Source organism: Bidens hawaiensis, unplaced genomic scaffold (assembly GCF_021521415.1).
Source record: "Bidens hawaiensis isolate Kalapana, Puna unplaced genomic scaffold, B.hawaiensis_p1.1 tig00000978_1, whole genome shotgun sequence".
NCBI classification, from domain to species: domain Eukaryota; kingdom Viridiplantae; phylum Streptophyta; class Magnoliopsida; order Asterales; family Asteraceae; genus Bidens; species Bidens hawaiensis.
Window position 1 is genome coordinate 4,807,881 of NW_027491058.1, and position 19,264 is coordinate 4,827,144.

A 19,264-nucleotide genomic window follows, 5' to 3' on the forward strand; every position below is an offset into this window, starting at 1 on the left:
AGACAATAAAACAAACACATAACGCATGATCATTTCTTAAACATAATCATGACCACCAGATGTTTTCTCACAAGATTCAACATCATTGTGTTTTAACACCACTGTCTTCGTACCATCACAAGGTTGTTGATCTATTGATGACTCCTGATCTTGTTGGTTTTGATCTTGTTGGTTTTGATCTTTGCTCTTGCCCCATAAGACCATATATAAGCCAACGACTATAACTACTGCTCCAATTGCACTATATCAAATTAAAAAAAAAATCATTGGAAACTTATTTCCCACAAAACGAGGGGATAAACTAATAAATTTTGCGTGTTTTATAATACTATCGGAGTCCACATTTGACCACTCGTAGTGGTGAAGTCTTGAAGGTGAAAACGAGCCCAAAACGCTGGGAACACCGTCCCCGACGCGATTTGGGTCTCGTTTTGGAGGATCTCATTGGATATACAACGATGTGGTAGCTTGGCCAATTAGGTTTTTTTCCTTCATATTTATATTTTTATTTATGCTAAAAATAATTGTGTAATAATTGAAAGGGTGTTATGGGGCATTTTACCACTACGCAACCTTTTAACAAAACTAGTCATTGTTGACTATCACATGTCACACAACTCCCTACGTGTTTAATTATCACTACGCGTGGTCTTAGAAGTTGTGTATTATACATACACTGTCATTCTTTCATCTATGCAATAAATATTAAACTTTGTGTGTGTTCTAATACATTATACTCCATAGATGCACTATGTACAACCCACAGAACATGTATGCTAAAATAAATCATTCATCGGTTGGTTCTTTGTTATGATTGTTTGCCCATGTAGTTAAAACATTAAGAGTTGACACATGGTGTTAGGCTAAGATCAAATATGATTATATGGCTTTACCTCTTAAATCATTTCTTGACATATGGTCAAGTTTGGTTCAGAAAAGGCCCAACTTAAAGACTTCAATAGCATGAAAACTGAGATTGTATTGGGTTTGTTTGTTTGTTAATAGCTCGAAAATAAATACGAAAAAATGCTTGATAAAATTTTGAAGATCAAATGGTTAGAACTTGTCTTGAAAACTATACTTACTATATGCTAATTAATGTGTGTATATATTATATGTTTATCATATGTCTTTATGGTTTTATAAACTTGCTCATTTTGTACTCGATAAAGTTCAACACCTTCATGATAGTGTTACTTTTTTCCGTCTCTAACCTTTTCAACAATTTATATTTTACTTACGTTTATCGTAATATGTTTTAACTTATAGCTAAACAAAAAAACGTAACCGCTTATAAAACGGATCAACCGAGATCGTGAATTTACCTTCCTAAGTTCAGTTTCTCAGCTAAAATGGAAGACCCCAAAATTGCCATAATAACCATCCCAAGAGGGCTGAAAGCAGTCACAAAAACTGCTCCTCTATCCTGCATCACTACTCCAGAAATATAATATGAGCAGCCAGTACACAGTATTCCCTATCAAACAATGCCAAAAGAACTATTAGTACATAATAAGTTTAATATTTAGACCGATTGTAGTGGAAGGCCATGGGGGCGCCACCCACAGCCATGTGACCATGTGACAATTTTCGATAGTTTGTATTGTGAAGGGTTATTCTGTAATAGTTGACAACAAGAGGGACTATTGTGATACTTTGATAGTTAGGTCGGTTGTTTGTTAGTTGTTGTATAATAATTGAATTGGTTAATGAGAAAGGTAGCTAAGAGTTTGATGAATTTTCCTTCTGTTCTTCTCTGATTTCGATTAACAGCGGTATCAAAGTGGTTCAATCCTCTCGTAACACGATCCGGTGACCAAGTCGTTCAGAGTCCAATCACCTTTCTGTTCAATTTCCAATCAGTCTTTAGATTTCAATCACTTTTCCGTTCAGTTATCAGTCTTCAGATTCCGTTCAATTTCCGATCAATCATTGGAAAATTTTTTATTTCATTTACCGGAATTGATTGTTGTCGATCAATTTCTTTTCAATTACTTTCTAAAATTCTGAAACTGACCATTTGTTTGGTCAATTTTTCTGTTCAAATTCATTTAAATTCTTGAATTGGTTGGTGATTCAAGAAATTTTGTTCGACCATGACTAATACTCGTAGTCAAGAATCCATAAAGATCCAGGAGATTGAAAGAACACTCATGGAACATGAATCATCCTTGTTAGATTTGAAGTCAATGGTGGAGAACAACACTACACAACTGGCTGAGATACTGCCATTATTGAAGAGCTTACAACCTAATCACATCAATGATGGTCCGAGAAATTCGAGGCCACAACAAGAATTTTTTCAAAGAACTGATGGTGATATTGATAGACAAGAGGATCAAGACTCCAATGGTTATTACAGAAATCATAACCGCTTAACCAAACTTGAATTTCCTAAGTTTAATGGTGATAATTTGGAAGGTTGGCTGTGCAAAGCATATCACTATTTTGAGATAGATGAGACTCCAGAAAAATTAAAAGTCAGATTTGTTGTTATTATTCTTGATGGATCAGCACTACAATGGCACCAATCCTTTGTCAGATCTAGGGGAGGGTCAATAAGAAATATGCTCTGAACTGATTATGTAAGTTCATTATCTACAAGATTTTCTGATTCGCTCAAATATGATGCCATAGGAGCCTTAGTATCATTGAAACAAACTGGGTCACTACAGGACTTATGTCAAGAATTTTATCTATGGTTAACTAGAGTCTCAATCAGTGAAGAATATGCCATTAGTCTTTTCTTGAGGGCTGTGAAGCCAGAGATTGGGTACCCAGTTAGAATCTTGAGGCCGAGGAGTTTACATGAGGCATATCTGCTAGCTAGTATACAAGATGAGTCTAATCAAGATATTAATCCACCAAGCCATAACATATATTCTAAATCTACTGTTACAAACCATCTTAGTGCATCTAAGGATTCCACAATCCTAGCACCAACAAAATATCTCTACTACCTACTCCTACTCCTACCCCTAATAACAAGAATTATAAGAAATTAACACCTAAAGAGTATGAAGAAAAGCGGTCTAAGGGTGAATGTTTCGGGTGTAATGAAAAATTTTCACCTGGACATGTTGGTAAAAGTAAACAAATGTTTGTGATAGAATTAAGTGTTGATAACTGTGAAGATGAATAATTTGAGGAAATATTGTATGACCCTCCTGTTGTGACTCCACAAATCTCATTAAATGCAATTATAGGGGTGTCATCTTTTTCCACCACGAGGTTTATGGATCCATTGGAACTAAAATTTTGCACATTTTAGTTGACTATGGATCAACACACAATTAATTAGACTTAGAACTTGCACCTAAACTCAAATGTCCAACAGTGCAAGTTCCTGCAATGAACATCACTATTGCTAATGGCAATAAGGTGTCATGCACTGAAATATGTGAAAATTTTAGATGGGTCATGTAGAGTAATTGGTTTAAAGAAAATGTAATGTTAATTCCAATTACCAATTATGATATGTTGTTGGGGTTGCAACGGTTACAAACCTTAGATGATATTATGTGGAATTTAAGGAATTGGTGATAAAGTTTAAGGTAGGAGGGTTATTGTTTGAGTTGAAGGGTATAAACTCTAATTCTATGCCTAGTTGTTCTTCCAAGAAAATCTAGTATGCTGAAACAGTCTGTTAGCTTAGCTAGTGCCCAACTTTATAGGCTACAAACATCTCATAATGGTCTGTTCCAACATGAACCCACTGTATTTGCCTTAAGTAACAATCCTACTCTGTTGTCACTACTTGATAAGTTTCCTGATGTCTTTTCAATTCCTACTACCCTACTCCTACCAGATCATGTGACCATAGATTACTTTGAAAGATGAGAACACCACCATTAACTTGAGGGCCAACAGATACCATGCAGTACAAAAAAATGTCATAGATACCATGCAGTACAAAAAAAATGTCATTGAGTCACTAACTAAGGATCTAGTTGATTCAGGAGTAGTAAGTGGCGGTCAAAGTGCATTTACCTCTCCTGTGGTTTTGGTTAAGAAGAAAGATGGGACTTGGCGGTTCTGTGTGGACTATAGAAGGCTAAATGAGGCCACAATTTAGAATAGATATCCCATTACACTCATCAAAGAATTACTAGATGAGCTTGGAAAGGCTATTATTTTCCCTAAACTTGAACCCAAAGCAGGGTACCATCAAGTAAGAATGGCAGAAGAAGACATACATAAAACTACATTCAAAACTAACCAGGGGCTGTTTGAATTTATGGTGATGCCCTTTGTGCTAAAAGATGCACCTTCTACATTTTCATGAACACTACTTTTCAGGAAAATATGAGAAAGTTTACTTTAGTGTTTTTTGATGACGTTTTGGTTTATAGTTCGGATGCCACTCAACATTTGGTACACTTAGAAAAGGTTCTAACTTTGTTACAATCTCATTCTTTGTATGCTAAAAGGTCCAAGTGTTCTTTTGGTGGATCCATCGTGGAGTATTTGGGGCATGTCATCTCCGGCCAAGGTGTAGCCACTGATCCTACCAAAATAATAGCAGTACAACAGTGGCCTTGTCCACGGACTCTTAAGCAATTAAGAGGGTTCTTAGGTCTTGCAGGCTATTATAGAAGATTTATTCGATCTTTTGGAGTTCTAGCTAAACCCCTTACTGATCTTTTAAAAAAAGATTCATTTCATTGGACGGCAGAAGCTCAATACTCATTTGATCAATTTAAAAATGTTCTAACCACTGCTCCAGTTTTAGCATTACCTAATTTTGATAAAGAATTTCTGGTAGAGACAGATGTTTCTTCTAAAGGGTTAAGAGTTGTGTTAATGCAAGAGAACCATCCTATTGCATATATCAGCAAAGCTTTATCTACTAAACAAATATTAATGTCTGTTTATGAAAAGGAACTGCTAAAATTCTCATAGCAGTTAAGCAGTGGCACCATTATTTGTTACCTAAGAAGTTTGTAATCAAGACATATCATAAACTCTTAAGTACTTACTTTCTCAAAAAGTGACCACTCCACTGCAAAAAAAAACTTGACTAGCTAAGTTGATGGGCTATATCTATGAAATTGTATACAAGAAAGGGGTAGATAATGTGGTTGCATATGGTTTATCTACGGTAAGTGGAATGGCCCTATTTGAAATGGGAGTCAGTTCCATTGGTCCACTGTTTCTGGATAGAATTAAAGCTTCTTGGAATTATGATCCCAAGTTACAAGTCATCATTCATAAATTGGACCAAGGTATTCTAGTTAATCATTACAAATGGCAACAATAATTATTAACAAGGAAAGATAAATTGTATATTGGAAAAGTTGAGGTTCATAGGAAAGATCTTTTGCAACTGTTTCACTCTTCTTCTATTGGGGACACTCAGGTTTTACTCTTCTCTAAATAGACTTACTTCTATTTGTTATTGGAAGGGTTGCTCCAAAGATGTTTTGGAGTTTGTGAGGGCATGTGCAATTTTCCAGACGGGAAAGTATGAGAATTTAGCTTCTCCAGGTCTCTTACAACTTTTACTTATTCCCACGTTTTCAGTGATATATCCATGGATTTTATTAGTGAGTTGCCTAAAGTTCAAGGAAAAGACACCATTTTTGTAGTGGTGGACAGACTAACTAAATACATCCATTTTGTTCCTTCGTGCCATCCCTTTACCGTAGCTAATGTGGCTCAACTTTTCCTAGACAACGTATTCAAGTTACATGGCAACCCTACAACAATTGTATCTGACAGAGACCCAATTTTTTTAAGTAAGTTCTGGCATGAGTTTACGAGATTGCAAGGGGTACAACTAGCTCTATCTACTACTTATCATCCCCAAAGTGATGGGAAAATAGAGGTGGTCAACAGATGCCTCAAATCATACTTGAGAAGTATGATCATGGATGTTTCTAACATCTGCGTTAAGGGGTTGCCACTTGCAGAGTGGTGGTATAATACTACCTATCACTTTGCACTAAAAATAACCCATTTTGAGGCTTTGTATGGCTATAAACCCCCTTTGTACTTACCCTTTATCCCTAATGACACAACAGTTGCTGAGGTGGAAACCTTACATAGAAATAGGGAAATGGTGATTCAAAAATTGAAAACAAACTTACAAGTTGCAAGAAAGAGGATGAAACAGCATGCAGATGATAAAAGAATAGAAAGACATTTTCAAGTATGGGACTTTGTGTACTCGGAGCTGCAACAACATGTTCAGAGTTCAATTAGGAAGCAGTCGCATTCTAAATTAGATCCTTGGTACTATGGGTCGTTCATGATTGTTGAAAGAATTGGCACAACAGCTTACAAATCAGATGTACTAGGTGATTCTCAGATCCACCCTGTATTTCATGTATCGCTATTGAAGAAAGATTTTGGTTCCAATTGGGTGATTACACCACTTCCTAAAGATCATCGAATGTTGTGTTAACCACAAGCTATTGTTGATCGGAAGCTTGCTAAGAAGAAAGATCGTCTGATTACTCAAATATTAGTTCACTGGAAGGGTTTGCCATTATCTAAAGCTACTTGGGAGAATTTTGAAGAATTTAAGCTGAGATTACCAGATTTCCATTCTTGAGGCCAAGAATATTTTAAAAGAGGGGAGTTTTGTTACATGTAAAAGATTACAGTGGTCACTTGTGACAATTTCAGATAGTTTGTATTGTGAAGGGTCATTCTGTAATAGTTGATTACAATATGGACTATGGTGATACTTTTATAGTTAGGTCGGTTATTAGTTAGTTGCTGTATAATAACTGAACTGGTTATTGAGAAAGGTAGCTAAGAGTTTGATGAATTTTCCTTCTTTTCTGATTTCAATTAGCTATCAAGATTGGTAGATGTTAACTAAAGGGAAGGAGATGTGCCAACCAATAAAAACAACCCAAATTGTCATGGGGGCGCCACCCATGGCCTTTCACTAAACTCAATCTTTTAGGGTGTCGGTAAACATACTTCTCACTCTACCAAACTTAGGGGTGAACCCTACCATTATATATTTACTTTTGAATTTGAACGGAGTTTCCTTAGATAATTGGATTTGGATTTTAATATTCATGTTAGATTATGAGGTAAATTTATATGACTAATTGGGTTAAGACTTGTGATTTCAAGTGTGGTGGTGTGGTAAGGTGGTCTGGGTTTGGATTGTTATATTTTCTTACACTGTAAATTGTCGCAAATAGTTTAATGTCCCAGTTAATTGCCCAGATTGAGGTATTGGCCCTCTCGGCCACAAAAGTGAGTATGGAGCCTTCCAATGATCCAATCATGCACATTAGCGTTGTGAGAGAGAGCTCAGCCGGGTACGACTTCAATGTAAATGCCTGTTTTGCACCAAACAAACAAAGAGAATTAGTATCTTTTGTCACGCACTAAAATCTGGTTGCTAATATCATATACAACAATATAAGTATGCATATAAATATGCATATAAGTTAAACTTCATCTTGTTTTTAGTCTTGTTCCCGTGGTCTGATTAGTGAACAGATAGTCTAGTTAAGAATTAAACTAGTCTGCAGGTTATTTAGGGACATTATTTTTCTTCTAATTAGTGACGAGTTAATAATCACAAATGACATTTCTTGTTTTAAATGCCCCTTGGCATATATAGTCCATTCGTGTATGGAAACAAATTTCAAAAAACTTTATTGAAACAAGACTGTAGCATTCTCCTTCCACAAGTCCATCACAATTCACAAAGAATTTGATAATAATTTTTTCAAATTTTGAATGGAAAACTTACTTGGACAATGACAAAACTTGCCCAAGAAAAGCAATCAGCGGTGATCAGGAGAGATCCTTTAATCTGGTCTTGAGTACTAAATGTGTTAACCGAAGTTTGATGGTGAATAGTACGATGATTTCTCCATAGAAATTGAATTGCATGGCCTCTTATTAGAGTCATTATCATAGCTCCTCCAACACTCACTAATGTCCCTATGATCTTCCCTTGGCTATGCAAACTTTTCATTTTCACCTTCTCAAGTCTACCAATTTTAAAAAAAAAAAAACCTTTGTTTGAAAATATATATTTGATTGTTTATGCACTATGCTCTACAAAATTGAAACGATTTTATTTTTAACCCCTTTAGTCCCTAAACCTGACACTATCCAAAGATTATGTTAGAATCTTTATAGAGAGAAGCAGGGATGGAGTTGATGTGGCATGAAACAGACTACACTACTACACAAATAGGCATTTGCCACGGATTTTTGCTACGGGAAAAAATGGTAGCAATTTTTGCTACGAATTAGCTACAGTTTTGCTAGGGAAAAATTTTGCTACAATTTTGCTACGAATATTCCATAGCAAAAAACAATTTGTAGCGAAATCCGTAGCAAACTGGAGAAAATAAGCATTTTAAAAATGACTTCAAAAAATTGGTAGCAAAATCTGTAGCAAACTTGAGATAATGCGTATCATAAACATAATTTTTAGAAATTGGTAGCAAAATCCGTAGCAAAATGAGTAGCCAAAAAAAATACTTACTAATTTTTCAAAATTCATAGCAAGTTTGCGGCAAAATAGTATAGAGCTTTGTAAACAACGCTTTTGACAAACTTGTTTGAATTTGGCATATCTTCAAATAAGATCTTCAGATACCATATTAAACACATAGGACTGGAAAATTCAAAATATGTATATCACATAACAGCCGGGAATGCACAAACACTTTAATTTTTTAGTCAGATACAATATATCTAAATAACTATAACTAAATATATAGTATATCAAGGATTATGCAACAGCCGAAGATGCTAATGAAGTAGGTGATGAGGATGATGAAGACGAAGAGCATTTCTTTCAAGATAATGAAAGGTTAGTATGTACAGCAACTGATGATTTGCTCCCTATTAATCATGTACAAGAAAATACAATAGAAGAAGTTGAGGATATAAGTGATGATGATCATGAAGTTATAAATGATGATTGTGAACAAGTCGTATTTGAAGACACTGATTTAGATGATGATGATGACGCAGAAGAATTTGATGATGAAAATTAGGTGATTTATTGTTTAGATTGCATATATAAGGTATAATACTACGGTTAATGGTTTTTACTAATTTTTATTTATAACGATTCTTGTGAACAACAACAACAATAATATATGTGTTTATGTTGCAAAAATATGGCTCACGACTTAAAATTAGGCGCAAGGATTGAAGGGAAACATGGCAAATTTGAACGAGATAAAGTAGAGAAGCATTTAACGTTTTATAAAATGATCAAGATATGGGTATATGTTGGTATAAAAACTAGATTTGAATATTTATTATGTTAGCGTTTGATATTCTGGATGTTTATTGTGTTACATTTGATAGCTTGGATCTTTATTATGTTACATTTAATGTTTTTAAAACTAAACCTATCATAGAACTAGGTGTTCAACTTGTTAAAACGTATAATAATTAAAATGGAATATTTTGTATTAGCGTGCACTTATTTTCAAAACAATAATATTTAAATATTAAAGATAACCTTAAAACGAATTGTGGTATACTGGCTCTACGGGTTCTAGTATATATTTTATATTAAATATACTATTTTGATTCAAAACATTAAACATTAAATTGAATATTTTTAATTCAAAAAGATATACATCAATCAAACAAGATAGGAATTTCTTTAGTTTAGGAGTTTTCAGGTGGTGACCGGCCAAACAAAAAATATTTAACCGCCAAAGATATTTTTTCTAGTGGTAAAAACTGCACAAATTGGATTTAGCCTAGCCATAGTCAAACTAAGCAGATTCTTCTCCTCGATTGGACTTATTGGACCCTAATCGGACTCCTCATTCAAAGGTAATTTATGTTATTTTTTTATCATTTAATTGTTTACTTTTTTTAATATATGTGTATTCTAAATTGGAAGAATTTTTTGCGTTTGGAACAATTGTCGACTTCATCTTCATGCTTTTGTGTAGAACTGGAATTATTTTTAGTTGTTTATTATGTTTAATATAATATATCGTTTTATGGTTATTCTTAATAATGTTCCTTAGAGATATTAGCTATACTAAATCGTTTCATGGTTATGCCATTGGTTATTGATAAAGTTTGGTTTTTTATTATTATTAGGTGTATTTGTTGTAGCCAGTATTATTAAATTGATTATAGATAATTGATTTTTAAGTTTTAGATAAGTGATACCCAATATTCTAACTTTAAATTTGAAAGCAACCATTTTTTTTAATCTTTTGAAGTTAAGATATAATTATTTGGAATGGTGGATGTAAAAAGACTGATTTTTATTGGAAATTTGTAAAGTTTGAATGATATGTTTGATTGATAATGTTTGGTTTTTTAAGAAAGTAATGGTTAATTAGGTGAAATTAATGGTGTGTGTGTTGTAATTAGTATTGAATTGAGTAAGATAGTTGATTATTATGTGTTAGATAAATGATATTCATGAGCAGAAGCATACCAGATTGAGTACTCGGCACTTTTTAAGAGGTTACAGTAGTTTTCTTGTCAAAGATCCAAAATATGCTCCCAACTTTAAATTTGAAAGCAACTATTTTTTTTTATCTTTTGAAGCTGACCAAGTTTAATTATATTTGTATGTAGGTTGTATACATAATGAATGGAGTAAAAATAATTCCGGTAGTAGTGGTGCTCGCGGGGCTGGTAGTGGTCTTCGTGGTGGAGAGGCCAAACAAGTTGCACGGAGACGTAATGATCGTGACATTGAGTCTCAGGAGCCTGATCCCAATAGAGGTGCACATGATAAACCTACTGTTTGGAGTCATGGGCCGTATGTGATGATACGGCCTGCAAGAGGTCCTGGAGTCACATTGCGCATAGTCGGAACAAGTAGTCATAGCCGTGTGTATGGTGGTGATCTGATGACTAAGTTAGCTGGGTCGTCAGATACCACTACAACAATACAAGACGTGTCAAAGAATATCCTTGATGACAATGATGATGATTTCAATGGGGATTTTGATGACGATGATGATGGTGGCGATGGAGACGGTAGGGATTTGATAGAACGCCAAGAAAAAAGGTATGCTTTTAATTTTAAAATTTTAAGTTATGTTATTTATTAATCCTATACATAAGAGTAATTGCGAGTATTAATACTTTTGCTTTGTTGTAAGAATTGTGACACGCAATGCATCAGGAGGTGTTAGAGGTAGAGGTCGAGGTGGTGATCGAGGTAGCAGGCGAGGTAACGGTCACGGTAATAACACTATAACCTTAAGTTTATCATATATTTATGAATAATATAAATCTGATTTGTATTCTTATTATAACATCAAATCCAAACTATAGTTGTTGTGGGTATTAATAAATCAGTTAATAATTACTTTTGTGTGAAAAAATAGTTATTGCCATATGATTTTAATATATTTGAACTTCACCAGTAGCATAAATTAGAATAGACTTACTATTAGTTTCTCACACTTTTACATAGTGTTTGTCATATATCTTAAATATAAATGTAAGTTTAAAATGAATTGGTCATGCAGTTTGGATAACAACTCAAAGTTATAAGCTTTTATACAAGTATGAGTAGGGTTTAATTGATGAGTAATTCTATTTTAATTGTTTAATTTGAGAAAATTATTAAAGGGGTGAATTCTTTTAGTAAGGCCTTTAACTAGTTCATAATTTAGTTTTACGTTTCTTTAATTTTAATAGACTTGTTTTTTTTAGAAATTATGGCACGCAATTCAATAGGAGATGATGGTCGAGGTAGCGAGCAAGTTAACATTCATGGTAGTACAGAGCCTCTCCATGAACCTAGGATGAGCCAATTGCTATAGGTCGGGGACCGGTTGTTCCACCTCCGATACCTGCACCTGAAAATCACATTTGGATTTGGGTTGAAAATGACGAGTAAGTGTGAGACATATGTGTGTGTATATATATTAATATTCTCTTTCAGGTGGCTACAAAAGTATTATTATTGTTGATTGTGGTGCATTGTTTCCATTTCTAGATTTAATATTCAAAATCCGGTTTCCCGAATTATTGGTTGCATTTTAAAGTTGATGTGGTTACAAACACATGCAAAGAAAGGGTCAAGACCTCTGGATAAGTTACCGGTTTGTAGCGAGTTAGTAGATGTCGATTTGGAAGAAGCTAATGATGTGGAAGATATTATTCAAGACAAAAATGTGGATTGGGTTGACCCAAGGGCTGGTGAAGCTTATGTAAGTCTCATTACACTATAAATGTATGTTTTAAGTTCTTGATTTTTATAATGTGAATGTACTAATTGCTAAAGTTCTCATTGTAGGAATCATATAAGAAACTGGTTGAAAAGAAGTATGGAGAAGACAGTAGCTTACACCCAGAATTTGATATGGAATTATGGTCAAGAATTGCGGGGGGGGGGGGGGGGGAGAAAAAACGTAGGCTATACGGGACTAACAACATCACCGACCCGTATGTTGTTTTGACGGGCGCACCATCATTGCCGAGTAGTAGTCGTTCTTTTTCATCGGGGAGAAATAACAAGGTTTGTATTCTCTACTAAAACAATATATAGATTTTGTTTTTCTTTTCGCTCCAATGAGGAGCATGCACCTGGTACAATCTTAAACCAGACCAATTACACTTGTTGGTCCAGGTTTTGAAACACATTTTAAGGGATGAGTTCATGGGTTTTACTTAGTTGTTAAAAACTTCAAACCGTGATGAATTATTTTGTTTGCAGTTTATATTGGAAACCAGTCATAAAATTGGACCACCACATAGAAGATTATATAACTTATATTAGGTTTAATATTAAACAAAATTGCTTACTTAAAAATTGTACATAAAGCTTTTTTTATTTGTATAAAACATTGAATGTTTATGTGTTCTTAAGAATAATCAATTGATTTAATACAATTACAGGTGCAACAATTGGAGGAAAAAATAGCCGAGTTAGAACGAGAAAAAATAATGGAACTAGAACAAGGAAAAGTAGAAAAGCAATCAATGTTGGAGAAAATTGAAGAAAATGCGAGATTGTTTGCTGAAATGAATGAGAAACTTAAGCTATTGTTAGGAAATCAGCAACAAAACATTCCACCAAGTTAAGATATAGGAATTTCACTTTTTATTATGTTACTTTTTGGATGATTTAGATTGTTCTTGTAGTACATTTGGATATTTTATGTTATTTGGTTTGGATATTTAACTTTGTTTTGATATTTTATAATTTTTGAATCTAATGTTTATATAGAACAGGTAGAAAAAAAAAACAGGATATCTTTTAGAAATATACAGAACGTATAGCTAAATGAGTAACCAAAACCATATATAAGCCATAGCAAAATTTGCGAATTTTTGTAGCTACATTTGTAGCAAAAACATCTAAAATTTGTAGCAAAATTTCATAGCAAAAACCATAGCAAATTTCTGTAGCTAGACAGTGGTAAATCTTTAGATGAAACTCGTAGCTAATGTTGTAGTTGAAACCGGTAGCAAACTCCGTAACTAAAAGACTGTAGCAAAGCAGTTATAGAATCATTGCAAAATTCCGTACCTAATAATTCGTAGCCAACAATTCTGTAGCAAAATCTATGGCTAATGCAGCTAAAATAGCGACCTCTCTTTCGGTAGCTAAAATCGTAGCAAACTTCAGATTTCGTAGCAAATATCCATAGCAAATAAGTTAGCTACGAGACTTGTACCTACGGACCTAATCCGTAGCAAACACCCGTTAGCTATGGATTTGCTACGGATTTGACCGTAACAAATGCATGTTTTTGTAGTAGTGCTAAACTTTAAAAGAGGTTGAAGAGATTATTTTTAAGCAGTTCTACAATATTGTTTTCCCACGGATCAAAGTTAGGACCTTTGGTGTTAACATTTAGGATTTCGGTCTTGACATCGGTTTGGATCATGAGCAACCTTGTTCCTGTTAATAGAATAGATTTGGCAGTATAACTCTAACCAAATCAATCAATTTGGGTTCTGATTTCGCATATTCTCCATCTTCAATGCAGGAAAGTAGAGGTGAATTGTTGTAGGTCATGACACTTTTGTGAAGAAAATCACATTATAAAAAGTTATACTTCCTCCTGGTCAAAGTTTCTTAGTTAAAAACACAAAGTTTAAGATAGATTAAATTATTGGTTTCTTTGTTTACCAAATGACAATAATGCCCTTGAAAATTGGGTCTATCAATATTGTTTATTAATGTTATTTGTGTGTTTAAGGGTAAACTTGGAATTGGCTAATAAATTTTGAAAGTGGACATTTGTAATGAGAAAAAAAAAAGAAAATGTGGACACTTTCAATAGAACAGAGAGAATAATAATTAGAAAATGAGGAAAGCATATTTTTATAAAATAAATAAATTGGTTAAGTAGTTAATAAAGCTTTAAACAATATATTCAATAAAATAACAATGATAAAAAGAAAGAATATTGGATTTTAATAATCCCTATTGAATGATATTGGCCGATAATAATCCCTGTTCATTTTATCGTCATTGGCGGTCCCAAATTCAAAAAAGTTGCCCCCCAATGGTCCCCCGTTAAATATGAATTAACGGCGTTATAGTTCTTTCTGAATATCAAGCCAATGTTTTAGGGCTTTTGATCGTTAGGAGGATACGAGTCGATTGGTGTAAACCTTAGTTCGAAACTGTGCTTCAAAATGACGAAACAATGCTTCAATTCGGGTGTTCAAACTTACAATTAACAAAAATAAGTCGTTTAGATCATTCTTTGGAGCAAAGTTTTATATCATTCAACTCGTATATTCCTCCGATTAATAGCCCTTAAAAGTTAGTTTGAAATTCGGAAAAAAGTATAACGTTGTTAAGTCATTTTTAACGGGGGGGCATTGGGGGCCAACTTTTTTGAATTTGGGACCGCCAGTAGCGATAAAATGAATAGGGATTATTATCGGCCAATACCATTCAATAAAGATTATTAAAATCCAATATTCCTAAAAAGAATAAAAAAAGGAAAGTGAAGAAAAATAAATAAACTTTACCATTACAAAAATAGCCATTTATAAGTATAAATATGACTTAAGTTAACAAAAATATTTGATGACAGCTAGTCAAAATGATAAGAAATGAAAACTTTTGCCACATAAATATTCCACGTAAGCAAAAACTAGTTGGGATAATATTCAATTCTTATTGCCACATAACCAATTCATGTATCAGAACTTCCATCTTTTATCACATAAGTAGTAAACGTCAGTAAAAACTTACCGAGTTAACTTTCTGTTAGTATAAAATCATTGAAAGAAAATAAACTCAAAGTTAAAGCTGACGGTAAAAAGTTTTTGAGTTAGAATTAATCACGGATAATAGGTCAAAATAGAATTATTAAAATTACTTTTTAATGAAAAAGGATATCCAAACCCATGTAACTTTATTGGTTACCAACCTTCCATTAAACAAGAAACATGTTGTAAGTAAAAAAGAAACAACAAAGAGAAGATTCAGGGGCTCTTTGGTAGCCTCTTAATGACTCTCTTAATAGTCAATAAAATGCTACCTCTTAATGGCTCATAACCTCTTAATGGTTAAGAGGTAACCTAAAGTCTGAATGGTTAAAAGATAACTATTAAGAGGTAACCTCTTAATTACCATTAAGAAATAATGTTACCTCTTAACCATTAAAAGGTTATAAGCCATTAAGAGGTAGCCTCTTAATGACCGTTAAGAGGCTACCAAAGAAAAGTTAGATTTTAATAACTGTAACTATGACCTATTGGCCGATATAATTCTATACTTACACTTTATACAAATGATAATCCTATATTTTACTTTTAGTGTCAAAAGTAGTCCCAGTACAATAATTATTTTTCTCACAATAATGATTATTAACGAAATGGAGAAACGTATTTGCGGAATCGAGAATAAGAAATGTAAATTGAGTGGCAATGACGATTATGCTATCGGGATTGCTCTTAGAAACAAAAGTGAAAGTTAGAATTATCATTGATAAAATTGTAAGTAATAATTATTGTTGATCAGTTTGAATTATTAAAATACAATTCTTTAGGAAAAAGAAATAATAATAATCCACTAACTGCTTTTGGTATGGTATATTTTACTAGTGACTCATACACCTAAGCTACCATTCGAAGCTTATAAACAAACTTTTGCATACCATTTACCCGGCCAATTCTACTCTCTAGATGATTTGCATTATCCATTAACATGATTGAAATCCTTTCAAGGACTGCAACAATTAAATGAAGTCTCTAGAAAATTGAACTTTATGAAACAAGATTATTACCCAAAGTTCCAAACCATAACAAAGATAAGGGCCAGAGCAATGTTGCAGTTAGCCATCCCAAAAGTTATATATTAAGCAACAATCAGCTTGAATAAGAATACCTAAATATCCAAGCCATAACAATGGTAATGGCTGGAACAGTGTTGCGTATAGCCATCGCAGAAGTAGTTGTCGTAAATTTCAGTCACGCATAAAACAAGTTCTGATCCATCACTGGCCTGTTATTTAAAAATCCACAATAACCAATACAGAATAATAGATGAAACCTAGTTTCTAGTTTGCTATGAACTAGTCATCATTATGCATGGATGATAAACAAATATGTTAAACATCTTACAATAACAAGAATAAGTAGAAATTAGTAAATTAGAATTAATATAAAAAAAATGTTTGATAAAAATAGTTTTAATAAGGTTTTCACTAATTTTGATTGGGTTTACGTTATGCAATGTGAGAGCTTCGTAACACAAAAAACCATGTCCAAAGCGCAACTAAAGTAATAGGATAACGATGTTCAAAGTTATGTATAGGAAATGGGAAAGTTGTGAAAAATGGGTATCCCCAATAGAAGAGGAGAACCATGAATTAATTTGTAATTAAGTGGAAGATTTTAAAAAAAAAAAAAGAACTATTGTTTTGTTAGAAGAGACAAAACTATTGTTATGTCCAAATGCTTCTTTTCAAAAGCTAGCGGTTTCGATGCTTAGAAGCGATCCATAAGCTTCGGTTCTGAAGCAAGGACCGAGGACTTCTTAATTAATGTATTCTGTAAATTTCTGTTTAGAGGCTTGTGTATAGAAGATTATACAAGATGGCCCTTTTAAGAAGTTCGGTCCAGAAGTGGGATCATAATAACTCAGAAGTCTCTGTCTCTTTGACAAGATGTTTAGATACACTTGTGAAGTTGCGAGTCTCTGAAATATATAACAAGTCATTTGAAATCCATTTTATCAGTTTGAAACTATTCTAATTGTTATTAAAAATATATAACATAATTTAATTTTTGGATTGATAAGATTAAAGGATCATTTGACATTTTTTTTCATTTAAAGTGACTATAAAACTATGATGTTACCTTCGATTGGATAGTTAAGAGAACTATTGTACACCAAAATTCATAGAAAACGCAAAAGTTTCAAGAAACAAACGACAAACTATCGTCACCATTTAAGACTTGATTGTCAATTCTTGCGGTTGTTTTACCATGGAAGCAAAATTTTCAAAGAAGACGTGAAAACCATTTTAAAAAACTGTGCCAAACATGGACTCGGTGATTCTGCATCTACCTATGAGGCTATCTTTATTTCAAATTTTAATTGTATTGTAACTGGAACATTTTATTCAACATATGAATTAACCTAAGTAATTTAACAAAAAAAAAGGTATCGTTTAATAAGAATTACATGTGTTCATAATTCTTTCGAGATTTAGTGTTTCTTTTCTCTTCCAATTTATTTGAATAAGAAATACATACCCTAGTAATGCCACCAACACGATCTTCAGGAAGATCGAAATTGTCATCTTTTGCCTGATTTTCCTGTTTTTGCCAAAAAAACAATGATCAAACAAATGATAACAAGAAAACTATATGTTCATATCGCACCAACCTAGTAATTAACAGACCTTTCAAGGAAGAATGCAAAAGGGCCAAAGAAGAGAGCTGCGAACACGTTTCGATAGACAGAAAAAGTGTAATGATTCAAGCCTTTGTTTAGTGCAGACTTGGCAATTAAACCGTTGACAGCATACGAAGTTTGCAAAAAAATCATTAACATATAAGGCTTTGTACAAACATATACCTTCTTAAACCACTCTTTAGACATGGTAGAATTTATGTTTGATATTAAAATGGTATGTAGTGGTATATATATACACAAAATGGCATTTTCTGAACGTACGTTTAAAAGTAAGTTGATTTTTAGCAAGGTCATCATGTCAAAAGTAATATCTCTTTGTCAGTATGTATATATTGGTTATTGTTATATCAAACTGTATGAAATTTGACTTGCAAATTTAACGGTTTAATATTGCTGTGCTGAATTTAAAAGTTCTTGACTTAAAAGATGCATCTTTAGATAACCAGTCACTTCAGAAAGTGATATTAGTAAGGCTTTCCACTAAGATTCACTATTATTTGAATATGAGTGGTAGGGAAATGAGTTTTGATTGTGTGAGTATAAGCTAGATATTTTTGAAATTATTAACAATATGTATTATGTGTGTCTACTTTGTTGGATGATTTTTTTTTTTCAGAAACCCCATTGACGCTCATCTTTACGTCATGAGCATTGATTTCCTTAGAAAGTTTGAATCCACGACGTTAATGACATTTTCTAAGCTTTAAAATTGCCATATTTAAAGCCAAGAGATTTTAACTGGAATTAGCAATATTCCGTTTTTTCACCAAATAAGAGAGAACGATGGTAGTAAGTGCTTTAAGTTTCTCCATCATTTGCTCTTTTTTATTCTCTATCAACTTAATATTTTGTTGTAGAGGAGAAGTGACATGAACCGAGCTCAAATAATTGAATGGTTGCCGGGAAATACAACAAGCAAATCAAATTTAAATTATGTATCTTGTGCTAAAACCAAATGCTCAATACAACTTCATCACAAGAGATATGATAAAATCCCGTGCCCATACAACTTCGTCATTAGAGTTTGAATATTGTACTTTTTTATTGTAATTATAAAGTCTACACTTTGTACTAGGTTATCATAGTTTGTTTTAAATTTGCAAGTTTTGTATTCATTTAAAAACAAGCTAAACTATTTTCTGATTTATTTTTCTTTTTATCATAGAAAACTAAAAAAAGTTACTTTCTTTATTTATAATTACCAACGGAACACCGATGGCCTATCCATTAGTAATTATTCATACCTTAACTTCAGTAATTCGCCGGTAAAGTTGACATCTATGAACCTTCGGTGCCTGTTGGGGAAAGTGTTGCATGCAACCAAAATACCGATACAGCATCGCCGATGGATTCTCGTGGGTTATGAGTATCCCCGACTGAATTCCAATGGATGTATTCGTCGGTGGTATCTCTATTTTCTAGTAGTGTTAAACATAGCCA

General features: G+C 33.2%; 1 pseudogene across 1 annotated transcript; it reads right to left on the reverse strand.

Annotated features, from left to right (window-relative positions):
- Positions 1 to 10: 10 nt before the first annotated feature.
- On the reverse strand, positions 11 to 18,010 carry LOC143550030 (WAT1-related protein At2g39510-like; annotated as a pseudogene). Its single transcript, XR_013138256.1, has 7 exons — positions 17,811 to 18,010; positions 17,662 to 17,724; positions 16,289 to 16,405; positions 7,724 to 7,967; positions 7,143 to 7,304; positions 1,326 to 1,477; positions 11 to 241 (listed from the first exon to the last, which is right to left on the reverse strand). The product of XR_013138256.1 is annotated as a WAT1-related protein At2g39510-like (transcript).
- Positions 18,011 to 19,264: the final 1,254 nt, after the last annotated feature.